This window comes from Capricornis sumatraensis, chromosome 4 (genome assembly GCF_032405125.1).
Source record: "Capricornis sumatraensis isolate serow.1 chromosome 4, serow.2, whole genome shotgun sequence".
NCBI lineage: Eukaryota > Metazoa > Chordata > Mammalia > Artiodactyla > Bovidae > Capricornis > Capricornis sumatraensis.
The window spans coordinates 103184991-103198809 of record NC_091072.1 but is presented as its reverse complement, the minus strand read 5'-3'; the positions used below and the strand labels follow the sequence as shown (position 1 = coordinate 103198809).

Here is a 13819-nt window from a genome sequence, read left to right as displayed (position 1 = left end):
CTCCAATTAAAATAAATAAATTTATATTTAAAAAAATAAAAAATAAAAAAATAAAATTAATTGTTATATCAACTTTCAGTCCAGAATACTATTCCAGCACACAAGACCCTTCATGTTGTTACTATCATTTTTTAAAACATACATCAAATAATAGCTTAAACAGTTTTTTATTACATTTATTTTTAATTGGAGGATGATTGCTTTACAATATTTTTTTTAATTGTTTAAGACAAATCCTTTTCTTTTACTGAGTGCTAGGTATTTCTAATAGTATATATTTACTGAACCATGAGATGTTGGTTACATTACTACTACCTTACATGTAGAGAATTAGAGGCATAAAAATACTCTGTGCAGTGTTCCATGTGGTGTATGTGCTGAAGCCTTTATTGAACAGGGTGAATATCTCAAAATGTTGGTCTAAGCATTGCATGTACTAACTGTCTAAATACATGTGGTTCTCTAATACTTCTCTGTTATTTGCATATACTTCTGTCTCAGTATACTGTCCTTCTATATATGTTTAGTGACAGCATAATTAGCATAATTTTCACTGTCTCCTGAAATCCCTTCCTCAACTCCAAGATTACTCAGAAGTCACCCAATATGTCCCTTAATACTTTTGTCAATATTTGTTGCAACACTAGTTATATACTGGATAGCAATACAGAGCCATTTTGTTTTGTTTTGTATAATGCAAGCTTCTTAAAGTAAGGATTGAGCCCCTCACAATATTGAGAATAAGACAGATACATGATAAATATATCTTTAATTAATAAATTACACACAGCAAGATACATTTAGAAAAAAAAAAAAAAAGGGTGGGTGGGGGGTTAGTGTTAGTCACTCAGTCGTGTCTGACTCTTTGTGACCACAAGGACTACAGCCTGCCAAGCTCTTCTGTCCATGGGATTTCCCAGGCAAGAAAGCCTGAATGGGCATCCTTTCCTTCTCCAGGGGATCTTACCAACCCAGGGATCGAACCTGCATCTCCTGCATTGCAGGCAGGTTCTTTACTATCTGAGTCACTCTCAGAGCCTCATGCTTACACAAAGGATATTTTATTCAGTCATGATTTTTAGACACTGGTAAGCCATAAAGAGATGATATTTAACACTTGAATTACAGACTTGAGAGAGTAAATTATTATAGCAGGATGGAATATTTTCATTAGAAAGAATAAAGTATAAGGGTGAAGCTGAGCTATAAGATTCTTGAAGAGAATGTCCTCTATGAAATAAGTTTTGAAGTAGGAAAATGTGACCAGAACAAATGCATGAAACATATTTTTGTTGTTGTTGTGATAATATTATGACTGGTGGCCTTTAAATAACTGTTTTGTTGAGAAACACAGGATCTTTTGTAACCTGTCCCAGAAGAATTCTTTCACCTATTGATTCCTTAGGGTGTAAATGAAGGGATTTAGTAAAGGGGTAACTGAAGTGTACAACAAAGCTACACCTTTGGATATAGTTAGCTGTTCTCTTGTAGATGGTTTAGCATACATAAAGATACAGCTTCCATATGTCAGGGAGACAACAGTCATGTGGGAAGTACAGGGGGAAAAAGCTTTGGCTCTTGGCTATGCTGAAGGGAATTTCAGAATGGTCTTAATTATGTTTATATAAGAAACAGTCACTGATACCAATGTGACCCCAAATATTACTATAGCTAAGATAAATGACATCAATTCCAGAACACGTGTATCTGTGCAGGATATCTGCAGGATAGAAGAAATTTCACACATAAAGTGATCAATTATTTTGGAAGCACAGAAATCCAGCTCGAGTCCCATGATAAATGGAGGAAAGATAATTAGGAATCCAGTTACCCAAGATCTGAGTACAAGCTGATAACAAACTTTGCTGTTGATGATGACTGGGTAATGTAGCGGTTTGCAGATGGCAACATAGCAGTCATAGGACATGGCAGCAAGAAAGTAATTCACTGTAATTCACAATAAAAAGAAGAAGAACAATTGAACTGCACAATCATTAAATGAAATGGTTTTTTCTTTAGTCACCATGATGACCAGGTATCTGGGAATATATACTGTTGTGAATATGATTTCTAAAAATGAGAAACTACAGAGAAAGAAATCCATTGGAGTTTTGAGGTGAATATCCAGCAAGGTGAGGAGGATAATGATTACATTCCTCATCAGGCTCAATGTGTAACTGAAAAAGAGAAACAGAAATATCATAATTTGTAATTGTGGGTCAGTCCCAAGAGAATGAATTCTATTTCCCATGACTGGTTCCTCATTACTCTTCTGTGAAAAGTGGGAGTTGCTCAGTCGTGTCTGAGGTCACTTTTTGTGACCCTATGGACTATACAGTCCATGGAATTCTCCAGGCCAGAATGCTGGGGTTGGTAGCCTTTCCTTTCTCCGGGGAATCTTCCCAACCCAGCGATCGAAACCAAGTCTCCCACATTGCTAGCAGATTCTTTACCAGCTGAGCCACGAGGGAAGCCCTTACTCTCTGTGAGCCTTGTCAAATCTACATATGAAAAAAAAACCAAAATAATTGATCTTAAAACATATGAATATAGCAATGTAAATTAACTTACAAGTATTAACCATTGTATGTGTAAATATATAACTTTAATATTTATAAATTAACCTAAATGTATATGTATAAAATGAAAATATATTTTAACTAAATATGCATTAGCATATGGTGGTAGTTGTGGTGGTTTAGTCTCTAAGTCATGTCCGACTCTTGCGACCCCATGGACTATAGCCCTCCAGGCTCCGTCCATGGGATTCTCCAGGCAAGAATACTGGAATGGGTTGCCATTTCCTTCTCCAGGGGATCTTCCCAACCCAGGAATCGAACGAACCCAGGTCTCCTGCATTGCAGGCAGACTCTTTACTGACTGAGTTACAAGGGAAGCATTAGCATATATATGCACATATATATTAACCTTAGGCACAGAAAGGTATATATTCTCTAATCTATTCACAGGTTGTATCTTCAAAAATCGCCAGTGACACATAACTCCATGCTATAGTCAATTCTAAATTCTTTCTCATACATTAGTTCTCTTCATTCTAATATTCTCACAATTTCCCCCCTGGAACTTGAATTTTTTGTGTTAATATGCATATATAGTCATCTTTCCCAAGTGGGCACTATTCTGGATGTATAATTTAATTAAAAGAATATTAGTTATTTTAAATGCATTTTACTTTCACATTTATTTAATCTGTGCAAATGCACTGAGTTGGTTTGTCTTTGTAGTATGAGTATTAGGATGATTTTTCAAAACTGGATTTTAGAGTTACAGTATAATTCCTGTGATGATCAATGACTATGGCAGGACTGATTTCTAGTACTTGAAGATCCTGCTTACAGTTCTTTTGCATTTCCTTTGCACTGAGAGTATACCATTATTGCTATCAGCTTTCTTGACTGGCTTTGCTATACTCAAATGTTGTTATTAGTATATGTGATAAATAAACAAATGAAAACATGACAAAAACAAACATCTTAAAGAAAAATATTGTGTCACTTTAGTTCAATTAAACTTTTCTTTTTCTGGTCACGGGATCTTAGTTTCCTGATAAGGAATGGAAAAGGTGCCAACGGAAGTGGAAGCCTGGAGTTCTAACTACTGGACCACCAGGGGATTCCCTCAGTCTTTTAAAATGTATTCTTACATATGTTTGTATAAGTTCAGACACTATGTTTTCTTACATCCTCCAATTTCTTTATAAAACTATTGACTACTCCAGATTATATTTTTCTATCTTTTCTACATGAAATTAAAAGACACTTACTCATAGGAAGGGAAGTTATGACCAACCTAGATAGCATATTGAAAAGCAGAGACATTACTTTGCCAACAAAGGTCTGTCTAGTCAAGGCTGTGGTTTTTCCAGTGGTCATGTATGGCTGTGAGAATTGGACTGTGAAGAAGGCTGAGTGCCAAAGAATTGATGCTTTTGAACTGTGGTGTTGGAGAAGACTCTTGGGAGTCCCTTGGACTGCAAGGAGATCCAAGCAGTCCATTCTGAAGATCAGCCCTGGGATTTCTTTGGAGGGAATGATGCTAAAGCTGAAACTCCACTACTTGGGCTACCTCACGCAAAGAGGTGACTCATTGGAAAAGACTCTGATGCTGGGAGGGATTGGGGGCAGGAGGAGAAGGGGACGACAGAGGATGAGATGGCTGGATGGCATCACTGACTCGATAGATGTGAGTCTGAGGGAACTCAGGGAGTTGGTGATGGACAGGGAGGCCTGGCGTGTTGCGATACATGGCGTCGCAGTCGGACACGACTGAGTGACTGAACTGAACTGAACTGAACTATCTATAAGAATTTTACTTACTTCCACGTTGTACTGACCCCTTTATGTTAATCATATGAGTCCTTCAATATATGCATTGCCCATGGACTTGGTTTTCTTTCTTTCTTTTTTTTCTGAGCATTTAAAAACAAAATTTTTCCCTGGTTGTTATTCTCTCTCTCTCTCTCTCTTTTTTTTTCTTTTTGTAATGAAGTAGAGCCAATTAACAAACAATGTTGTGATATATTCAGGTGAACAGTGAAGGGACTCAGTCACACAGATACATGTATCAATTCTCCCCCAAACTCCCATCCATGCTGCCACATAACATTGAATAAAGTTCCATGTAGACTTTTAAGAGAAATGAGCTTCTCAAGCATACCTTGCTGACTTTATTCTTTTGCATTTGTCTTGCTAATATTCCTATCTTATCTGTTTATTACTTTTTTCCTATTTCAAAAAATAAAATAAGATTTTAGTGCTTAAGGTGATTTTCCAAAGCAGCTATTAGTAAAGAGCCTTAATGTCTTTAATAGCAATTCAAAACTTGTAGTCTTCAACTACTAGGAGGTTGTATGCTTTTATTACCAAACTATATAGTTTTGTCCTTACTATGACACCTATAGTTGCTCTACCTCTGATTTGAAAAACTATATTTTAGGATTTAGTCATAGGACTTCTCTTACCATGTGGGTCTAACAGACTGTTCTAGAATTATACTTTCTCAAGTTTCAGAAAAAAAAAAATTGCCATAATTTCTTCATATCTCTTTACCTAGTTCAGTTCAGTTCAGTTCAGTTCAGTTTAGTTTAGTCGCTCAGTCATGTCCGACTCTTTGTGACCCCATGAATCGCAGTACGTCAGGCCTCCCTGTCCATCACCAACCCCCGGAGTTCCCTCAGACTCATGTCCATCGAGCCAGTGATGCCATCCAGCCATCTCATCCTCTGTCGTCCCCTTCTCCTCCTGCCCCCAATCCCTCCCAGCATCAGAGAGTCTTTTCCAATGAGTTAACTCTTTGCATGAGGTGGCCAAAGTACTGGAGTTTCAGCTTCAGCATCATTCCTTCCAAAGAAATCCCAGGGTTGATCTCCTTCAGAATGGACTGGTTGGATCTCCTTGCAGTTCTAGGGACTTTCAAGAGTGTTCTCCAACACCACAGTTCAAAAGCATCAATTCTTCGGCACTCAGCTTTCTTCACAGTCCAACTCTCACATCCATACATGACCACTGGAAAAACCATAGCCTTGACTACACCGACCTTTGTTGGCAAACGAATGCCTCTGCTTTTCAATATGCTATCTAAGTTGGTCATAACTTTTCTTCCAAGGAGTAAGTGTCTTTTAATTTCATGGCTGCAATCACCATCTGCAGTGATTTTGGAGCTCCCAAAAATAAAGTCTGACACTGTTTCCACTGTTTCCCCATCTATTTCCCATGAAGTGATGGGACCAGATACCATGATCTTCATTTTCTAAATGTTGAGCTTTAAGCCAACTTTTTGACTCTCCTCTTTCACTTTCATCAAGAAGCTTTTTAGTTCCTCTTCACTTTCGGCCATAAGAGTGGTGTCAACTGCATATCTGAGGTTATTGCTATTTCTCCCAATATTTAATTCATAAAGAGAATCAAAGAAAGTGAAACTTGCATGTAACTGATTAAAATAGAATACATCAACTATGAATATATAAAACATAAATGACTCTATCATTAAAATCTTTTTAAACATAAAAATTCTGTAGTCAAGTTTAACTCCCTAAATTTGATTCACTGTATATTTGATTTAATTTCTGATTCTGAACTTGTTAAAATTATAGTTGACTTCAGTTCAGTTCAGTTCAGTGGCTCAGTCGTGTCCGACTCTTTGCAACCCTATGAATTGCAGCACGCCAGGCTTCCCTGTCCATCACCAACTCCTGGAGTTCACTCAGATTCACATCCATTGACTTACCTTCTTGCATCTCTTGTATCTATTATTCCTTTATGAGTGCATAGAAGAGATTTATGCTAACATAACTAATAATGATTTTAGGCTCTTACAATAATAGTTTGTTATCTAACCTGGATGTTGATTATCTAGGTGATTTTTGTGTAAAGAAAAAAAATATACATATTGTGTTTCTGTAAAGATTTGCTACATTCCCTTAAATTCATACCCATTTTGCAATTCAGAACTCAGGTATCAATAACTTTAATAGACTTCCATCATCTAATCCAGATAAGCTGCATTATATGAAAGTTTGTTCTTATATTTGCTGTCATTCACAACCTCAAAATAGTTATTCCTCAAAGTAAATTGAACTAAAATAAAGAGGACAAGTGTCAAAAATCTCAGGGCATCATCTAATCAGAGATAAATAACTGTTCCAAGAAAGAGATTACACATTTCTTTCTGTCCACTTGTAATATTCCGCCATTTTATCATTTTTTACTTTCTACACTCTCAAAGGATCTATTGAAGTAAAACACAGAAAAAAAATCTCTTCTCTGGGGATCGGAATTCCAAAACAACTAATTACTGACAATGAAAGACAACATTGTAATGTACTTTAAACAAAAATTGAAGTGAAAGTAACCCAAAGGAGTATCCAAGTGATTTAGGGAAATTAATGAAATATCTAACAAGGTCATCGGCAGTTCTCTGTCCTGGCATGACATTCAAAAATCCAAGCTGGCATACACCAACACAAGATGTCATCTTGCTTCCAATTAGCAACAGAAGCAATTTTACACTTTATTGCAAACTATTTTGGACGTGAGTCTGAGTGAACTCTGGGAAATGGTGATGAACAGGGAGGCCTGGCATGCTGCGATTCATGGGGTCACAATGACTCGGACACGATTGAGCGACTGAACTGAACTGAACTGATTTTACAATCTGGCACCTAGTGGTGTATACATGACTTTTTAAAGTAATAATTAAGGAGCATATATTAATAAATTTACAATATGAGGAGCTTGGGGTGGATTTTTATGGAATTATTATTTTTTCTTTCAAATAAACTAGATTTATCTATGAAATGCATTTTGTGTTACTGCCCATTCCTGGAGAAAATTCAGTGTCTGTCAGCTGGTGAAAGTTTCAGAAAACTGTAGTATACACATCAAAGGTATAGACTAATGATATATTAAAAAGCACAACTGAATATTAGAAATATTATGCTAGGTATAAGAAGCCAGATACAATATCTACATATGCTGTGATTCCATTTTTATAATTCTGTATGCATGTGTGTTCAGTCACTTCAACCGTGTCTGACTCTTTGTGACTCTATAGACTGTAGCCCACTAGGTTCCTCTGTCCATGGGATTCTCCAGGAAAGTATAGTGGAAAGGATTGCCATACCCTCCTTCTGGGGCTCTTCCTAACTGAGTGATGGATCTCTGCACTGCAGGCGTCCCCTGCATTGCAGGTCAATTCTTTATCACTCAGCCATTGGAGAATCTCTTCATAATTCTAGAAAACACTGAAAATTAGAGACCAAAATCTGATGAATACTGTTATAGGCTGAGGGTGAGAAGTATTGACTACAAAAGTGTTTTAAAGGAACTTTTCATAGAGTGATGTGAACATTTGGTATGTTGTTTGTAGTGGTGGTTACATGACTATAATTTTTCTTGATATTCACTAACTATATCCCCCAAAAAGTTCAAATTATTTTGAAGTTAAATTATTTCTCAATAATCTGTCTGGAGGTAGCTTCTTTTTTTTAGGCTATTGGTAAGATTACATAGATCCACACTATCCAATGATGATAGCCTAAAACAAATCCCTTATGATTATAAAAGTGGAAATGAGAAATCGATTTAAGGGACTAGATCTGAAAAACAGAGTGCTTGATGAACTATGGATGAAGGTTCGTGACATTGTACAGGATAGAGATCAAGACCATCCCCATGGAAAAAAAATGCAAAAAAGAAAACTGGCTGTCTGAGGAGGCCTTACAAATAGCTGTGAAAAGAAGAGAAGTGAAAAGCAAAGGAGAAAAGGAAAGATATAAGCATCTGAATGCAGAGTTCCAAAGAATAGCAAGGAGAGATAAGAAAGCCTTCCTAAGCGATCAATGCAAAGAAATAGAGGAAAACAACAGAATGGGAAAGACTAGAGATCTCTTTAAGAAAATTAGAGATACCAAGGGAACATTTCATGCAAAGGCGGGCTCGATAAAGGCAGAAATGGTATAGATCTAACAGAAGCAGAAGATATTAAGAAGAGATGGCAAGACTACACAGAAGAACTGTACAAAAAAGATCTTCACGACCCAGATAATTACATTGGTGTGATCACTCACCTAGAGCCAGACATCCTGGAATGTGAGGTCAAGTGGGCCTTAGAAAGCATCACTACGAACAAAGCTAGTGGAGGTGATGGAATTCCAGTTGAGCTAGCTCAAATTCTGAAAGATGATGCTGTGAAAGTGCTGCACTCACTATGCCAGCACATTTGGAAAACTCAGCAGTGGCCACAGGACTGGAAATGTCAGTTTTTATTCCAATCCCAAAGAAAGCCAACGCCAAAGACTGCTGAAACTACTACACAATTGCATTCATCTCACATGCTAGTAAAGTAATGCTCAGATTTTTCCAAGCCAGGCATCAGTAATACATAAACCATGGACTTCCAGATGTTCAAGCTGGTTTTGGAAAAGGCAGAGGAACCAGAGATCAAATTGCCAACATCCGCATGATCATCAAAAAAGCAAGAGAGCTCCAGAAGAACATCTATTTCTGCTTTATTGACTATGCCAAAGCCTTTGACTGTGTGGATCACAATAAACTGTGGAAAATTCTGAAAGAGATGGGAATACCAGACCACCTGACCTGCCTCTTGAGAAACCTATATGCAGGTCTGGAAGCAACATTTAGAACTGGACATGGAACAACAGACTGGTTCCAAATAGGAAAAGGAGTATGTCAAGGCTGTATATTGTCACCCTGCTTATTTAACTTCTATGCAGAGTACATCATGAGAAATGCTGGGCTGGAAGAAGCACAAGCTGGAATCAAGATTGCCAGGAGAGATATCAATAACCTCAGCTATGCAGATGTCACCAGCCTTATGGCTGGTGAGGAAGCCAAAGTGATGAAGAACTAAAGAGCTTCTAGATGAAAGTGAAAGAGGAGAGTGAAAAGGTTGGCATAAAGCTCAACATTCAGAAAACGAAGATCATGGCATCTGGTCCCATCACTTCATGGGAAATAGATGGGGAAACAGTGGAAACAGTGTCAGACTTTATTTTGGGGGGCTCCAAAATCACTGCAAATGATGATTGCAGCCATGAAATTAAAGGACACTTACTCCTTGGAAGAAAAGTTATGACCAACGAAGATAGCATATTGAAAAGCAGAGACATTCGTTTGCCAACAAAGGTCGGTGTAGTCAAGGCTATGGTTTTTCCAGTGGTCATGTATGGATGTGAGAGTTGGACTGTGAAGAAAGCTGAGTGCCGAAGAATTGATGCTTCTGATCTGTGGTGTTGGAGAAGACTCTTGAGAGTCCCTTGGACTACAAGGTGATCCAACTAGTCCATTCTAAAGGAAATCAATCTTGGATGTTCATTGGAGAGACTGATGTAAAGCTGAAACTCCAGTACTTTGGCCACCTCATGTGAAGAATTGACTAACTGGAAAAGACTCTGATGCTGAGAGGGAATGGGGGCAAGAGGAGAAGGGGACGACAGAGGATGAGATGGCTGGATGGCATCACTGACTCGATGGGCATGAGTGTCGGGAGCCGCAATAGGCATTACTGACAAAATGGAGGCATGGCCTCAACCCCCTCTCCTTATCTTGCAGGCAAGGTCCCAGGATGAAGGAGTTAGCCCTTGTGATTCTGACTTGTTCTTTCCTTTCTTCAGTTGAGTTGGCTGAAAAAATGTTAAGGTGCTTGAGAGAAGCATGAGAAAGCACAAAGCCTTCTACAGTTGTGCCCAGAAAATAATCTATAAAATAACCATTGACATTTGTTCAAGGATCTTTACAACGAATATTCCAGGATGAGCATGTAGCCGCAGCTTGAGGCCATGGAAAGGGTTGTTGAGTCCTGTCTGTGAGGGAAATATTTACGGCAAAACAAGTTTGCTAAGTTTAGGATTTAGGAATAATTAAGAATAGCTAAAAGCCTTTTTAGGAGATAGTGATCTTAATATGTTATGGGCAAACAGGATTTAGAAAGATAAGAAATAAACTGAGGAACTTGGCATGAGTTACAATGTAATCACAAGTTAAGTATAGGACACATAAGAGAAAGTAGATAATAGATAGTAAAGTGGATTCTAAGCGCAAGCAGCTGCGACCTAGCGTACTAAGCACGCGTGGCTGCAACCCAGCGCTAAGCACGCGCGGCTGCAACCCGGCGCTAAGCGCGGGTGGCTGAGACCCGGCACACTAAGTGCAGCCGAGAGGAGTTACCCCACGTCTGAGGTCAGGGGCAGTGTCCCAGAGTGCCAGGCTGTGACAGTGCAGAAACAGCCAAGAGGAGCTGCTAAGTCCAAGGCCAGGGGCAACGGCTGGGAGGAGCTACCCCGAGTACGAGGCCAGAGGTGGCCAGGAGAAGCCACCTCATGCCCGAGGCCAGGGGCAGTGGCCCTGAGGAGCCACCCTGCGCCCGAGGCCAGGGGCAGCTGCCGGGAGGAGCAACCGAAGGAGCAGCGGCTGCACGAGGGCCTAGAGGAGCTATCCCACGTTGAAGGTCAGGAAGGGCGGCGGTAAGGAGATACCCCTCGTCCAAGGTAAGGAGCAGCGGCTGTGCTTTCCTGGAGCAGCCGTGAAGAGATACCCCACGCCCAAGGTAAGAGAAACCCAAGTAAGATGGTAGGTGTTGCAAGACGGCATCAGAGGGCAGATACACTGAAACCATACTCACAGAAAACTAGTCAATCTAATCACACTAGGACCACAGCCTTGTCTAACTCAATGAAACCAAGCCATGCCCGCGGGGCACCCAAGATGAGTGGGTCATGGTGGACAGATCTGACAGAATGTGGTCCACTGGAGAAGGGAATGGCAAACCACTTCAGTATTCTTGCCTTGAGAACCCCATGAACAGTATGAAAAGGCAAAATGATAGGATCCTGAAAGAGGAACTCCCCAGGTCAGTAGGTGCCCAATATGCTACTGGAGATCAGTGGAGAAATAACTCCAGAAAGAATGAAGGGATGGAGCCAAAGCAAAAACAATACCCAGCTGTGGATATGAATGGTGATAGAAGCAAGGTCCGATGCTGTAAAGAGCAATATGGCATAGGAACCTGGAATGGCAGGTCCATGAATCAAGGCAAATTGAAAGTGGTCAAACAAGAGATGCCAAGAGTGAATGTCGACATTCTAGGAGTCAGCAAACTAAAATGGACTGGAATGGGTGAATTTAACTCAGATGACCATTAGATCTACTACTGCAGGCAGGAATCCCTCAGAAGAAATGGAGTAGCCATCATGGTCAACAAAAGAGTCCAAAATGCAGTACTTGGATGCTATCTCAAAAACGACAGAATGATCTCTGTTCGTTTCCAAGGCAAATCATTCAATATCAGAGTTATCCAAATCTATGCCCCAACCAGTAATGCTGAAGAAGCTGAAGTTGAATGGTTTTATGAAGACCTACAAGACCTTTTAGAACTAACACCCCAAAAAGATGTCCTTTTCATTAGAGGGGACTGGAATGCAAAAGTAGGAAGTCAAGAAACACCTGGAGTAAAAGGCAAATTTGGCCTTGGAATGGAGAATGAAGCAGGGCAAAGACTAATAGACTTTTGCCAAGAAAATGCACTGGTCATAGCAAACACCCTCTTCCAACAACACAAGAGAATGCTCTACACATGGACATCACAGGATGGTCAACACCAAAATCAGATTGGTTATATTATTTGCAGTCAAAGATGGAGAAGCTCTATACAGTCAACAAAAACAAGACAAGGAGCTGACTGTGGCTCAGATCATGAACTCCTTATTACCAAATTCAGACTCAAATTGAGGAAAGTAGGGAAAACCGCTAGACCATTCAGGTATGACCTCAATCAAATCCCTTATGATTATACAGTGAAAGTGACAAATAGATTTAAGGGCCTAGATCTGATAGAGAGAGTGCCTGATGAACTATGAAATGAGGTACGTGACATTGTAGAGGAGACAGGGATCAAGACCATCCCCATGGAAAAGAAATGCAAAAAAGCAAAATGGCTGTCTGGGGAGGCCTTACAAATAGCTGTGAAAAGAAGAGAAGTGAAAAGTAAAGGAGAAAAGGGAAGATATAAGCATCTGAATGCAGAGTTCCAAAGAATAGCAAGAAGAGATAAGAAAGCCTTCAGTGATCAACACAAAAAAATAGAGGAAAACAACAGAATGGGAAAGACTAGAGATCTCTTCAGGAAAATTAGAGATACCAAGGGAACATTTCATGCAAAGATGGGCTCGATAAAGGACAGAAATGGTATGGATCTAACAGAAGCAGAAGATATTAAGAAGAGGTGGCAAGAATACACAGAACTCTACAAAAACAATCTTCACGACCCAGATAATCGTGTTGTTGTGATCACTCATCAAGAGCCAGACATCCTGGAATGTGAAGTCAAGAGGGCCTTAGAAAGCATCACTACGAACAAAGCTAGTGGAGGTGATGGATTTCCAGTTGAGCTGTTTCAAATCCTGAAAGATGATGCTGTGAAAGTGCTGCACTCACTATGCCAGCACATTTGGAAAACTCAGCAGTGGCCACTGCCCTGGAAAAGGTCCGTTTTCATTCCAATTCCAAAGAAAGGCAATGCCAAAGAATGCTCAAACTACCGCACAATTGCACTCATCTCACATGCTAGTAAAGTAATGCTCAAAATTCTCCAAGTCAGGCTTCAGCAATATGTGAACTGTGAACTTCCTGATGTTCAAGCTGGTTTTAGAAAAGGCAGAGGAACCAGAGATCAAATTGCCAACATCTGCTGGATCATGGAAAAAGCATGAGAGCTCCAGAAAAACATCGATTTCTGCTTTATTGACTATGCCAAAGCCTTTGACTGTGTGGATCACAATAAACTGTGGAAAAATCTGAAAGAGATGGCAATACCAGACCACCTGACCTGCCTCTTGAGAAATCTGTATACAGGTTAGGAAGAAACAGTTAGAACTGGACATGGAACAACAGACTGGTTGCAAATAGGAAAAGGAGTACATCAAGGCTGTATATTGTCACCCTGCTTATTTAACTTCTATGCAGAGTACATCGTGAGAAACGCTGGACTGGAAGAAACATAAGCTGGATTCAAGATTGCCAGGAGAAATATCAATCACCTCAGCTATGCAGATGACACCACCCTTATGGCAGAAAGTGAAGAGGAACTAAAAAGCCTCTTGATGAAAGTGAAAGAGGAGAGTGAAAATGTTGGCTTAAAGCTCAACATTCAGAGAACAAAGATCATGGCATCCAGTCCCATCACTTCATGGGAAATAGATGGGGAAACAGTGGAAACTGTGTCAGACTTTATTTTTTTGGGCTCCAAAATCACTGCAGATGGTGATTGCAGCCATGAAATTAAA

At 39.6% G+C, this 13819-nt stretch overlaps 1 pseudogene; it reads right to left on the bottom strand.

The window, feature by feature from the left end:
• Positions 1-1309: 1309 nt before the first annotated feature.
• LOC138078684 (olfactory receptor 6C6-like) lies at positions 1310-2265 on the bottom strand (annotated as a pseudogene).
• Positions 2266-13819: the final 11554 nt, after the last annotated feature.